We start from the raw sequence: 14,641 nt of genomic DNA, 5'->3' as shown, positions 1-14,641 counted from the left end.
GCTCCAGGCTCAGTACACAATACTGGCGACGAGGATGGGATGCTAGGTGGGTAGGCAGCCCGACAGCACCCAGAGCTGAATATCACCCAGAGGTGAATTACCTCAGGTGGGTAAGCAGCCCCACAGCCAAGAGATATATAATGCCCAGCGGGTAGGCAGCCCCGTGGCAAAAAACAAAATCACTTACCAGGGAAGAATTGTCACCTCCTCCACTCATGCTTGCCCAAAAGACAGATGGTATGGCCACCAAGGGCCACTTCGAACCATTTGATGCCACTGGTGAAGACTGGGACTCCTATGTCTCACGTTTTCAATTTTACCTCATGGCCAATGAGATCTCTGGCGCTGCACGGGAGAAAGCTGCCTTCCTCAGTGCCTGCAGCCATTCTACATTTGAAATAGCCCGCACCCTCACAGCCCCTGAGAAGCTTGCAGAAGTGTCACTTGACAACATTATTGAAAAGCTGAAGGAGCATTTCGCACCACAACCATCACCAATTGCAAGCCGCCACACCTTCTACAAGCGGGACCAGGCATCCAGCAAAACAGTCACGATGTTCGTCGCGGCCTTAAGGAAGTTGGTCCGTCTGTGCGAGTTCGCCAATTTGGAAGAAGCCTTGCAAGATCATTTAGTGTGTGGCCTGCATGATGAAAAGCTGCAGCGGCATCTGTTCACCAAAAAAGACTTTGACTTTAAAGCAGCTTATGAAGAGGCCATCGCAGCTGAGGCGGCGGAGCAATCTACCAAAGATGTGCGGCAGTCAAGAAGTCCAGTACTTCATAAAAAAACTGAGCCGGTGCATCAAGAGAATCAAAGGTGAGTCTGAAAGTGAAGATGAAGTCCTTCGCACCCAAACAACACAGCCCAAGCATCAGAGTCCGCAAAAGCACCCAGGGTTCCACTATACTAGTTGTGGGGGGAACCACTATCATAGGCAATGTAGATTCCGTGACACGGAATGTTGGAGGTGCAGTAAGCAGGGCCATATCACGTGGACCTGTAGAGCTGTCAAACCTGGAAGCTCACTTTCCCAGTCTCTGCGTCAACCAAAGGGTCGATCCTGGCAGAGGTATGTCATGAGAACAGCATCGTCTTGAACACCAAGATCGGCTCGAAAAAGAAAATCCATGTCACTGTGCTGCTCGAAGGCTCACCATGTGAGATGGAGCTGGACACCGGGTCAGCACTATCGATCATCTCCATGGCTACCTATTGCCAAATTTGCCAAAAGAAGGATGTTCCAAAGCTCAAGCCATGTAATGTCACCCTGACAAACTTCCAAGGTCGGCAAGTACCTGTCGCTGGAATTGGCCAAGTCCGGGTAATGTACAAGAAGATCCAGGGGCCCATCCGTCTCGTCGTCATGAAGGGGCGCCTCACTAGTCTCCTTGGACTTGATTGGTTCGAGGCATTGGGCATCCAAGTCACCGGAGTCCAACAAATCGGCCACGTTAATCTAGAGGCAGTCTGTGCAGAGTTCCCAGCCATTTTCGACGGATCATTGGGGTGCTACACTGGACCTCTAGTGTCATTTGACCTCGACCCTTCATTTCAGCCAATCCGGCTCAAGGCAAGAAGAGTCCCCTTGGCACTCAAACCGCACATCAATGAAGAATTAGAGCACCTGCTAGCCCAAGGGGTTCTCAAGCCCGTGTCTCATGTCAATTGTAACGCCCATCAAGGCCAACGGGGCTGTACGCATCTGTGCAGATTACAAGTGCACCATTAACAAGGTGCTCCACCAGCACGCATATCCGGTGCTGGTAGTCAGCCACCTCCTGGCATCTCTCACAGGGGGAAAGACTTTTGCAAAGATCGACCTGGCACAGGCATATCAACAACTCCCAGTGGACAACGCCACCGCGGAAGCCTAGACCATCGTAACGCATCGTGATGCTTTCAAGGTAAAGAGGCTGCAATTTGGCATAAGTGTAGCCCCCGGCATCTTTCAGGGACTGATGGAAGGCCTGCTCAAAGGGATTCCTGGCATCATTTCCTACTTTGATGATGTCCTGATAGCGGGAGCATCCTCAGTCGAGCTCACTGACCGCCTCTGAGAAGTCCTACGCTGCCTCCAAGATGCCAGGCTAAAGGTAAAGAAAGAGAAATGCCAGTTCGGAGCCCCACGTGTAGAGTTCCTCGGGTTCCTTATCGACGCCGACGGTATCCACCCAACAGACAGTAAAGTGCAGGCCATCACAAAAACACCTCCCCCTCATTCGAAGAAAGAGCTGCAAGCTTTCTTGGGTCTCCTCAACTTCTATCATGCCTTCCTGCCTCATAAGGCATCGATAGCCGAGCCTCTTCATCATTTTCTGGAGAAGAACATTCCCGGGGTTTAGGGAAAGAAACACGCCCTTGCATTCGCCGCTGTCAGCTCCTGTCCTCCAATTCTGTCCTCACGCACTTTGATGAAGGAAAGCCGCTCATCCTTGCCAGCGATGCTTCACTTTATGGAATTGGCGCCGTCCTGAGTCACTGGTTGCCAGATGGGCGGGAGGCCCCCATCGCTTACTTTTCAAGGACTCTCTCCGAGCGCAACTACGCCCAAATTAACAAGGAGGATCTGGCCTTAGTCGCCGGCGTGAAGAAGTTTCATGATTATGTCTATGGCCGGCATTTCGAGATCGCTACCAACCACAAATTGCTCTTGGGCCTCTTTGCACCCAACCACCAAATGCCTCAAGTCATGTCCCCTCGTATGCTGCAGTGGTCAGTCTTCTTGTCGGCCTCCGACTACCAGCTCTCCTACTGTCCCGGCAAGGCCATCAGACATGCTGATGCTCTCAGCCGCCTTCCATTGCCAGAGCCAGCCACCAACCCCTCACCTGCTCACGGGGTCATGCAACTTGAAGACCTGCCACAGCCGCCCCTTCTCACTTCGGACGTCGTCGCCTGCTTTGCCAAGGACCTCACCGTGTCCCAGGTTCTCAACTGGGTGTGGAGGGGGTGGCCTGACAGCAGAATGGGCTCTGAATTCCAACCATACAGTTCCCGCCAGCATGAGCTGTCAGTGCATAAGGGATGCCTCCTATGGGCGAGTCAGGTCATGATTCCTCCCAAGCTACGGAAACGGGTGCTCGAGGTGCTTCATGTCAGGCACCCCGGCACCGTAAAGATGAAGGCCCTGGCCAGAAGCTACATTTGGTGGCCAGGATTGGACTCTCCTATCGAGGAATGGGTTCGAACATGCCAGCCCTGCCAAGAGTCTTGCCCAGAGATGCCTCAAGCACCGGTACAGGCATGGGAGACAACGCGGACAGCATGGTCGCGGCTCCACATCAACTTTGTGGAGCCATTCCAGGGGCGCACATTCCTGATTGTGGTGGACTCTTTCTCTAAATGGCTGGAAGTCATCCCTGTTGCTGCAATGACCTCTACCAGTGCCATCCACGCAATCAGGCACCTGATTGCTACACATGGCAGTCCCGATAGTATTGTATCAGACAATGGCACACAGTTCACATCAAGGGAGTTCCAGCAGTTCCTTGATAACAACACCATCCAGCATGTTACGTCGGCACCATTCCATCCATCCACCAATGGGCAGGCAGAGAGGATGATGCGAACGGCTAAGGAATCGCTGCACAGACTAGGTAACGGGGACCTGAACCTGTGACTGATGGAACTTCTTTTGAGGCAGCATATCACTCTGCACGCCGCCACCAGTTGGAGCCCAGCCGAGCTGCTTATGGGACGGCGGCTGACGATGCTACTCGACCGCCTGCACCCTGACTTCGCCCCAGATGTCAAAAGAGAGTCCGGGCCCTCTGAGGCGCTTCGGAGGTTCCAGGAAGGGGATCTTGTGTTTGTGAGAAACTATGGCAGCAGCCCGGTGTGGTTCCCCGCAACTATTTTCTGTGCTACGAGGCCCGTGTCGTACGAATTGGCTGACTCGGCAGGCAAGTTTTACCGCCAGCATGTAGACCGACTGTGTCAGAGGTGGCCGGCACACAAGCAGGAGCCAAGTATGGGACTTGCCCCTGCTGTTGTGGACAACGGGACTGTTTCAGCCACAGCGTCCAAGAGCCAAGGGGCTGACCTGGGAGAGGCCCATCCCAACCTGCCGCCGACAGACATCAGAGCCGAGGCTGCCAAAAGAAATGAGGACACCATAGCCGAACAAAGAGAGGCCTCTACGGATTATCAGTCACCAGCCAGCGAGCCTGGAAATTCCTGGGAGTTACGCAGGTTGCAAAGGACTCGGAACCACCCAGTTCACCTACGGGACTTTGTCTGCAACGAGTTGTCCCAAGCTTATGGGGGAGGGGTGTTATGTATTGGCCCTAGCTTGAATAAACGATAAGGCTTTCCTGACGCTGAATCTTATTGGTGGTTACAGTTGGCAAGCAGCCAATGGCCCACTATCAATAAAGGCCAATCACATTCTTATAAAGGCCAATCACATTCTTATAAACTATATAATGTATATAGTTCATGCAAATGATGGTATCCTAGAGTGCTTTTTGCTATTGGTTGTTGGTTAAGTCTGGGGCAGGGTTTGTATGTATATATTGAGGGGTTCTCTTCTACTGTCAGTCTGTCTATTCTGGCTGGCAATAAAGTACGTTGTTTGAACTAAATCACTCTGGGCTGGAATTACTCTGAGCTCCATCCCACCCTGCTTCACCAACTTTCAATTGTGCTTGATATTCCAAGGGGAATGAGCATGCTCAGTTCTCATCAACCCATGTGTGTGGAGGGGGACTTAAGGTTGCTGATTCTGTGTTGGGAAATTCCTGGAGATTTGAGGGTAGAGCCTGGGAAGAGCAGAGTTTGGGAAGGAGAGGGACTTCAACAGGGTATGGTGCCATACAGCCCACCTTCCAAGACTGCCATTTCCTCTAAGGGAACCAACCTTTCTAGTCGAGATATCAGTTGTAATTCCAGGAAATCTCCAGGCCTTACCTGGAGATTGCAAACCAACAGTGGAAACCACACTGGAGGATCCAAATCAATAATTACCACACTAAAGTAAATATTTGTTCGTATATTCTTTGCTCAGTGAACCTCAATATAAATATTAAACAATCTATTCCAAAATACAGAACAATAATTTACATTCCATACAGTGAATAATACACATTGTAGTAATTTTCACATAGACAATTTTAACGCAGCTATAACAGCGACAGTTCCAAAATGAATATTTATTAAATCCTTTTAATAGCTGCCATGTGTAGCAATCAGGCATCTCTCTGCTCTATACATGCTGAAGAGATGCAAAGTTTGCAGTTTAAGATTGAATTGTTGATGGTCATTCTGACGAGGGACTCCTGATGAAGCAGAGGGAAACAAGTTGGACATCAGCCAGCCCATTGTTGAGTCCATGCCAGACACGGGCTTTGATATCTTCTCAGCCACCTGAAACATACAACTAGACTTTATGAATAGCCTTGTGTACACCAACAAAAATTATTAGCCTTGTGTGCACTAGCGAATATCATGCTGCATTTTCTTAGGTTCTATACCCAATTGATGAGACTTGTGTACGTGAAAGATGGGGATTTGAGCTATTAAAAGGATTTAATAAATATTCATTTTGGAACTGTCGCTATTATAGCTGTGTTAAAATTGTCTTTGTGAAAATTACTAAAATGTGTATTATTCACTGTATGGAATGTAAATTATTATTCTGTATTTTGGAATAGATTGTTTAATATTTATATTGAGGTTCACTGAGCACAGAATATACGAACAAATATTTACTTTAGTGTGGTAATTATTGATTTGGATCCTCCAGTGTGGTTTCCACTTTTGGTTTGCTGTTTAATGGAGTTTGGCTTCTTTGTTGTGTAGTACTTACCTGGAGATTGGCAAATACACTGGCAATGTGGGGCTGGAGGTTTTTTAAATTTACAAATCAATATTTTCTGCATATCAAAGCTCCCAAGTATACAAGATATTCATGCTTGCCTATGGGTTGCTGTGTCACTGCCTTTGTGATAAACTGTCATTGAACCTCAAGATGGCTATTAAAAGAAAATATTATGATCATGGTATTCATTATTTACATTAGCTGTATGGCGTGGAATCATTTAAAAGTGACTGTTGAACAAGCCATCGTGTGTCAGCTTGTCATAGCCTGCAATGGACTGTCAGTCTGAAATTAATGCTTGCAAATTTGAAGCCAAGGTGTCCTATGTCTTTACGTCTTGACAACCTCTAAGAAAATACCTTCCCTGGTTGCACCATTATAGTCATCAGTGATCTACAGCCCATCCTGGAAAACGATGCCTCTCTCTCACAAGCCCTGGGTGGAAGACCTCTCCTTGCCTACAGACAGCCCCCCAACCTTAAATGACTTCTCACAAACAACCATGAACTGGCTAACAGAGTCACCAACATAGGAACCAGACCCTGCAACAAACCTAGATGCCAACTCTGCTCACATATCTACCCAGAAAATACGATTACAGGACCCAATGGCATCAACTACACAATCTCTGGCTCTTACAGCTGCTCGCCCTCCAACGTGATATATGCCCTTATGTGCCAACAATGCCCCTCTGCTCTGTACATAGGACAAACGAGCCAACCTCTGCACAAAATAATAAATGGACACAAATCTGACATTAAAAATGGCAATATCCAGAAACCAGTAGGAGAACACTTCAATCTACCAGGACACTCCATCAAGGACTTAAAGGTCACCATAGTTCAACAGAAACGTTTCAAAAACAAAATCCAACAGGAAGCTGCTGAACTGGAATTCATACGTAAATTTGACTCAATCAGACTTGGATTGAATAGAGACTCTGGATGGTTATCTCATTATCAGAAGTAACTGCCTTTCAGGCATTCCATTCAGAGTCAGCTATTGAGGGGAGGAGTCACATCCAGCCTGGACTGTGCACTCCATGTCTTTCATAACTTTTGCAACTGATTTGCATCTACTCCCCCTCCCCTCACCACCTATATATCTATAGCCAGTTTTTTCATATCCTCCATATATCTGACGAAGAGAACGGGTGTTCTCAAAAGCTTATGCTGCAATAAATTTGGTTAGTCTTAAAGGTGCTACTGGACTCTTTACTATTTTGCGACTACAGACTAACACGGCTGACTCTTCTGGATCGATATAACTAAGAGAAGGCAAGAGATGGAGCAGGGAGCAGCAACTCTGCCTTGGATGGCAAAAGTTTCTTTCCCCAGGGAGTCTCTGTCTGGTGCAAAGAAATTATTTAAAATATGTAACTGATTCTCCAAAAAAGCATTAGGTTATATTTTATATTCTTATTTAGCACTCTAGCTATCAGGATGTTTGTTTCTTTTGTTTAAATTTTAAATCATTTTTTTTATTCAGTTAAAAATGTTCAGTACAAAGCTTTACAAAGTCATCTCCAACTCTGTAAAAAAAATTCATATAGGCATTAAACTCATTTTTCCATGTTAGTCAGAATAACATTCCATTTATCAAACTTAACTAATTTTTTCCATTCAATATACAGGTTAGTTTATTCAAACTGTACAAATTCCTTTAATTTCTCCTACCACTCCTCTTTACTTGGAGTTATATTCCTTTTCCAGCATCTAGGAAAAACTAATCTTTCAGCGGTCATGGCATTTAAAACAAATTCTTGAGTATCCCTAGAAAGGAAATGTACATAATTCAAAAAGAAACATTTGGAGGAGGGTAAGGGCCTGATGAGATGAGACATGGGTGATGCAATCCTAACCTCACGTCAGCGCCATTGTGCAGGTGCCAGCAGATATCTGGCATCACTCATTCTCTCTCAAAGGACTTTCATGAGCAAGCTATGCTGGTGGAGAAAACCAGGCCAAGTGCAGTGATGCCCAGCTTGCAGCACATGCTCCCTCGTTTCCCTAGCAACTCTGGCAGCATCCTCCAATTGCCGGGCAGCTGCTGTTGACAGCCCCATGAGTAGCAGGGAAAGGTGGAGCCAATTTGCAGGCCGCAATTGCCACCACCTGTCATTGCCACTCCCTTCCTCTCCAGAGAGTGGGCAATCAGGGCACAAAGATCACTCGACTGCAGCGCCCCAACAAAGATACCTGGCTAGAAGGGAGCCCTGCACTGCTGGGGGCAGGGGGAATGTACACCCAAGTTGCAAACAAGGCACCCGCCCACCCCCCCATTTCTGGCAAGGGCCAGGCTGGTAGCTGAAGCACCACTTACTAACGCACACACACACTGCTGCCACTGCCAATCCAAGAAATTCACACCCCTCTCCCAGAAAAGTAAATCAGAGAGGCAGCAGGACCAAGAGGCACCCAGCCAGGGCTGAAGCCAGAGCCCCTGCCTTCCAGTGTTAGCCCCCCCCCCAAGTCTTGGAGCCTAGGAAGCTGTCCATCAAGGGACTTGCCAGGCAAGATGGGAGAACACTCTGTGACTCTGATGTCACCTGCAGCAACTTGGGCCAGACAGAGAATATCTTGCTGATCTGCATGACTCAGTGGAAAAATACCAGGATGGCATGGCTGGCGCTTGTGGCAGGAACCCCAATAGGGAGGGGAGAGTGGACTAAAGCCCCAGCTACAACTCCCTCCCTTCTCAGACAGCAAATAAGAGAGCAGGCTGGCCGTGCCAACAAGGTGCCTCTGAGATCCATTAAATTGGCTGACAGATTGCTCCACAACCCCCCTCCCCTCGCCACATCCTCACATCCTCGCAACAGCCTTGCCCCCGGCCCCATGCACCACCCATCTGCCCGGTTTATCGGACACCAGCAGTGCTGTGAGAGAGTGTGAAACCTAATCGCCACCCCCTCCCCCGGCAGACACTCCAAGTCCTACCCTGCTCCCAGCATTGTGTCTGAGGGGGAAGATGGGGGTGGGGTTGGAAGCTAAGTGGTGTCACAGCCTCCAAGGTGTCACTGGATCATAGCTCTTTTTTACAGCAGAACATCTTTGGGGCCACCCCCATCCTTACCTTACCAGCCTGGGGCCAGAAACAATCCTCTGGGGTATGCAAAAGGGCAAACCTACAGAAGTCCAGAGTGCTGCCGAGAGATCCCTGGAGAGCTCCTGCACTTCATAGTGGGCCAATTTATGCCCCAAATGGGCCTGATTTGACCCCAAACAAGCCCAGGGATGGCACAAGGCCTTGCGCGATGATGTCAGTTCCCAGAAGTGACATCATCACGCAGCCTTGGGAACACACAGAAGACGACCTCGACAAAGGTGAGTGCCAGGTCTCCTGCCCAGAGGGTAAGGGGACCTGCCAACCTAAAGCTATTATGTGCTTTTTGATAATGACTGTGTACTTAGCTGTTTTCACAGTTTCATTAATTTAGTATAACCTCTTATTTTTGGAAGGTTGAGTAAGATTTCTAGTATGTGGCACAGGCAATTCTGTATGTGACAAGCAATGTCAAGGTGACTACCTAAAGAGTACCTGGAATACATTTCTTCTCATAATTTAACTGACATGCTATTGATCATACCACCAACAATCTTGTGACAGTGAATGAATTAGTTAAAATGAAAGGCAGTGATGGAGTCAGATAGGAGTGCCATTCCCCCTGGGGTGGGGATCCATTGCTCCCCCACTTCTGCTCACCTGCTGGCAGGCACCTTGGGGGAGGCACACACATGGAGTGTGCTCACGCTCCTCTGTTGCACTGGAAAATGATGTCATTTTCTGCCATGATGGGGAAGCTATGAGTCGCACTGGGGGAGAGGGCGAGTCATTAAAATTTTTTGCAAGGGCACCCATAACTTCCCCTACATACTGGCCATCAATTTACAGCACAAAGGAGGAGCATGGGAGCATGCACACACAATACAAGTGTGCTAGGGTAAGTACCCTGCTTCCCAACCCTTGGTTTGACCCCACAGGGGACCCGGCAACCCTAGGCCAGAATTTATGATATCCTTTTACAGTGTGCCGTGAATGGTCCCTTCAGTCTGGAAGCACCATGTCCAAAAGATACAAAATTACTCTAGGAACATCACATCCAGAAATCTTCTATGAGAAATTCATCCCAGTGACTTTGCTGTGTGAGAGCCAGTTTAGCGTAGTGGTTAAGAGCACGGTACTCTGGAGAACCAAGTTTGATTCCCCACTCCTCCACTTGAAGCCAGCTGGGTGACCTTGGGTCAGTCACAGCTCTTTCAGAGCTCTCTCATCCCTACCCACCTCACAGGGTGTTTTGTTGTGGAGATAATAATAATATACTTTGTAAACTGCTCTGAGTGGGCATTAAGTTGTCCTGAAGGGCAGTATATAAATCAAATGTTGTTGTTGTTGTATTAGCCAGATAGGCCAAGTTATTCAGTTTGGAAAATGATTAAAATTTCTTATTCTGACTATTGGATGTCCTGTTGCCAAGTCTAAGGTGCTCTGTTTAGAAATCTATATTCAGTGTGTGACTTCACAGACGATACTACATCCCCTTTTTCACATGAATGTGCCACATGCAGGATGGATTGCTTAGTCATAACGATTAGGACATGGGGAATTTAAGCCCTTTTAATACAATAGAACCAACAAAGTTAGATATTCATCTAGATGACAGTTTTATTACAATCAAAATGTCATCCCCCGGGGTATATTGCATTTATTTGCATTATGGCAGGGATTATTGTGTTTATGTAATCTAATGACAATTAGACCACTGATTCATTGACTTTAATATCAGAAATCTATCAAGACTTTTTTTTAATGCTATACAAATTAATTAAATTAATACTAGCGCCTGGTTAGTTTTTATGTTGGTAATCTGCCTTGTACATAAATATTAGATTGTTGTAAAATATGGGTGAAGTTAATGCTTCTCAGATGTTACACATTAATTACTTCTATGTACTAGTAATAATCAAAGAATAAAAGCAGCTTTTCAGAGGTTCTAATCCCTGGAAGTAAAATAGTATTTTATCTTCTACAGTAGATGGAACACCAGGATAAACAGGGAGATGGTATTTGTTAACAATCCAGAGTGCTTGTTTTAAGATGTTATGTTTCATTCAGAGAATAACAAATTTTAGAAATTGTTTGCCTTCTCTAATAATGTTTTGCTGGGATAGAAAGTGTAATGTACAGATGGCTGGCATGTTTCTGCTGAGTTGGTTGTCCCAACCATTTTCATGGAAGCTGCATCAAAAATATAAATTAATTTAAATTAAAATATTAATTTTGGAATGAGGGTACCAGACCATTCCCTTGGATCATGGCAAAAGAAATCAAACTATATGAATTTTTTTTAAAGACTAAGCATTTCTGTCCAGCACTTCAGTTTATACAACTTCTGAGACAGCTTCTAACAACAATTAAAATAATAAAACAGTATCAAAAGATAAAACATAGCAACAAAAAGCATTAACACCAAAATAAAGCATTGCTGTACAGGTGGGGAGAAATCAACAAAAGGCCAAAGCAAAAAGAAAATTCTTCACCCAGCACTGCAAATGTATTAGGCTCAGCATTAAACAAATGGCTACAGGAGCCCTAATGCTTTAAAGCACTTTGAATTATGTACACAAACCTTTCTTTTCTTTTACAAGATAAGGATCCATATATTACCAGGTCACTGGCATCCTACCTTTTAGCAATCCAATTTAAACTTTTAAAAAAACCTTTTGTGATTGGAGTGATATCCCCCCCTTGTTAATGTGGGATTAAGCTAAAGGTTGTGGTCAAAACAACTGTATCAGGAAAGGAAGGGAAAGGAATGGAAAGAAAAGGAAATTATGCACAGATGTGAATGGACAGCTGAGGACAGGATGAGTTCCTGATATTCAACCATGCCCAGAATGTGGCTGTATTTTGTACAAATTGAAGCTTCTTATCTACTTTGAAAGTCAGTCCAATTGTAAGGGATATTATTAAAAATGTTAATTCTTGCTAATTAATAATTAGTACTGCCCCAAGACTACCAGGAGATTGGGCCCCTGTCATTAAGGTAACAGATAGTCAATCAAGGAACCCAAAGACCACAGCACTTTATTAATTAAATAAAATTTTATTTTAAAATCAACAAGGTTGATTTTACATCTTAAACTTCCTCTATTTAAGTTCCTATTTGTGAATTACAGAATTAGGTCAAATGCTTATCTTGACCGGTAACTAGTTGTTATGAAGCAAGAGACCTCTGTTCTGTTGTTGTCCTGTTGATCTCCTCCACTGATGCAGGGCCTCATCCTTCACAAATAGTCTTGGACCTTTTGCTTTATGGTTGTTGACTGTTGGGCCTACTTATCTTTGCATGACCTCAAACTGTCTTGCAAGTCTCAACAACGCTAAAAGTTGCCTTGCCAGCACAGCCTGTTATGAGCACTGGTCAGGCATTGGTCAGGTTTTTGTTCCCCCTTATCCAGTTTGAGACCTGTTTTTCCAAGATCATCTTTTTGTAAAAGCCAAACACTCTTCTTAAAAGGGGGGAAAACCCTACAAGCTTGCACAGTCTGTTGCTCTAAGTTTGAACTGTCCATCAGTCACCCACATTAAATTCCTGTTTCTTGATTTCTCTCTGTTGACCTCTCTCTGCCCTTTGAGACACCAGGATTCCTCATGCCTCTTTTCCTGGCACTGTGGCTACAGTATTGGATTAGGATCTGTGAGATAGTTCATATCCCCTCTCTGCCATGAAAGCTTGCTGAATGACCTTGGGCTAGTCACACATTTGCAAGGTTGCTAGTCACACATTTGCAAGCTAACCTACCTCTCAGGGTTGTTGTGAGGATAAAATGGAGAGGGAACCAATGTAAGCAAGTTGAATGAAGTAAATAAATAAATATTTTCATAAGCAGTATGTTTTGTGATAATATTATTATACAGATCAATTGTTCTTGCGATAATTCAAATTAGGTATTTATAACACAGTTTATTACATTGGAAATGTTTAACAATGAACATAAATGAAAAATGATCCTTTTGCATGCATAACACACACATCACTATTTAATGAATATAAATGACCCATAATTCCAAGTCCCTTTGAATTTCACTGTTGGGCTTTTCTGCCTCCTGGGAGAAATCTCAGATCTCCAGAAGTGAAAGGCTAGTGTATTATAATAAATATTTTAAGTACGATACTATATCCATTGCCACAAGTCCTGTTTTATAGGTGAATGGCAGGTAAACACTTTGTATTTATATGAAAAAGAATGACACATGGGGCATTTGTAACAAGTTCAAGATGATACTTCAAAATGATTTTCCAAATCCAAAAAGCTCACAATTAGCTATAGCACACACACTGCAGAGAAAGAAAGGAATAAAAATTTCTCACTGGCATGCAATTAAGCTTTAAGCTGTTACATGTCTCTGGGGAGCAAGCTTGTCTTTTGATACAAACTCATTTGCCCACACCATTAACTCAGTAGGATTGACATCAAATGGGCTGAAGGAGGACACATGGTGTTTAGGATAGACTTCTCACATGGTGGCCCCATTAAAAGGTGATCAATTCCATATTATAACCAGAAGGATTGTAAAAAATATGAATATGAAAGCTATAGAACTGGCAGTTTAGAAACTAATTGCTCATCCACTGGCTTTTTCAGGAAGGAAAGTGAAATTACTTTGCACTTAAAAAAAAATTAAGGGAATTTTTCTGAGAACCACAGGAAGTTTTCTGAGAACCTTAGGAAGAGGAGGTTCTAAGGGCCATGGGCCGTTTTCACACATCTTACCAGCTCTGGTACATTGTGCAAAGCTTCCGCAAGGACAGCATCTTCCTGGCATGATTTCGCGTGAGAACTGGAAAATCACGCCAGGAAGACGCTGTCCTTGCGGGAGCTTTGTGTGATGTACCAGAGCTGGTAAAACATGTGAAAACAGCCATAAATATTTTTTTAGTGTAGGCTGACCAGTGACTTTCCTCCCTGTTTTCTTGTATTCAGCACCATTGACCTATGTATGCATTTCTGTCATGCAGTAAAACATTCCGTGATCATACAAGGAAGTTAATTTTGAGTTAAGCAGTTCCTGAGCCCGCTTGCGGGGAGAGCGGGATATTGATATTGATATTGATATGATGTTGATGTTTATGTTGATGTTGATATTGATAACAACAACAACTTACTTTTACTTTACTTTATTTGGTATTTAGCCCGCCCTCCCCACAAGCGAGCTCAGGACGGGGTACAACATTAATAAAATACATAATTATATGAATACAATTAAAATCATATCATAAAATCATAACTCAGATGGCCTATTGCACATAGGCCATAATAATAATATATTGAGAAAATCTTATGGAGTTCCCGAAAAACATTTTAGAAATATTTACTCTGAACTTTGAACAAATATTGGGTTCTTGGAACAATATGTTATTCACTTTTATCATTGTTTGATGAATAATGAATCCAGGATACAAAATGTTCTTCTTTTTACTGTGTGGGAGAAGTAACAAGTTAAGCAATAAGTTAAACTGACCGCAAGGCTGCTGATGACATCACTTCTAGGAAGTGCACAGGACCTCATGCCGCGCCTGGGAGAGCGCTCCACAGCGTGCTGATTTTGGCCCATTTGAGGCCTAAATTTTCCAGCTGTGAAGCACAGGCAGCACTCCCGCTCCCGCACTCTACAGTAGGCTGATTTTGTCCAGTTTGGGGCCAAAATCAGCCTGCTGTGGAGTGCGGGAGTGTTGCCGGGAGAACCCTGGAGAGCTCCTGTGCTTCACTGTGGGCCAATTTAGGCCCCAAACTGGCCCTATTCAGCCCCAAACAGGC

The 14,641-nt window shown here is 44.9% G+C and overlaps 1 pseudogene; it reads left to right on the top strand.

The window, feature by feature from the left end:
• The first annotated feature begins 239 nt into the window (after positions 1-239).
• LOC129326216 (uncharacterized protein K02A2.6-like) lies at positions 240-3,620 on the top strand (annotated as a pseudogene).
• The last annotated feature ends 11,021 nt before the right edge of the window (positions 3,621-14,641 follow it).

This window comes from Eublepharis macularius, chromosome 3, assembly GCF_028583425.1.
Source record: "Eublepharis macularius isolate TG4126 chromosome 3, MPM_Emac_v1.0, whole genome shotgun sequence".
In the NCBI taxonomy this organism is placed as follows: Eukaryota; Metazoa; Chordata; class Lepidosauria; order Squamata; family Eublepharidae; genus Eublepharis; species Eublepharis macularius.
The sequence above is the reverse complement of the archived record's forward strand: the minus strand, read 5'-3'. Positions and strand labels throughout refer to the sequence as shown.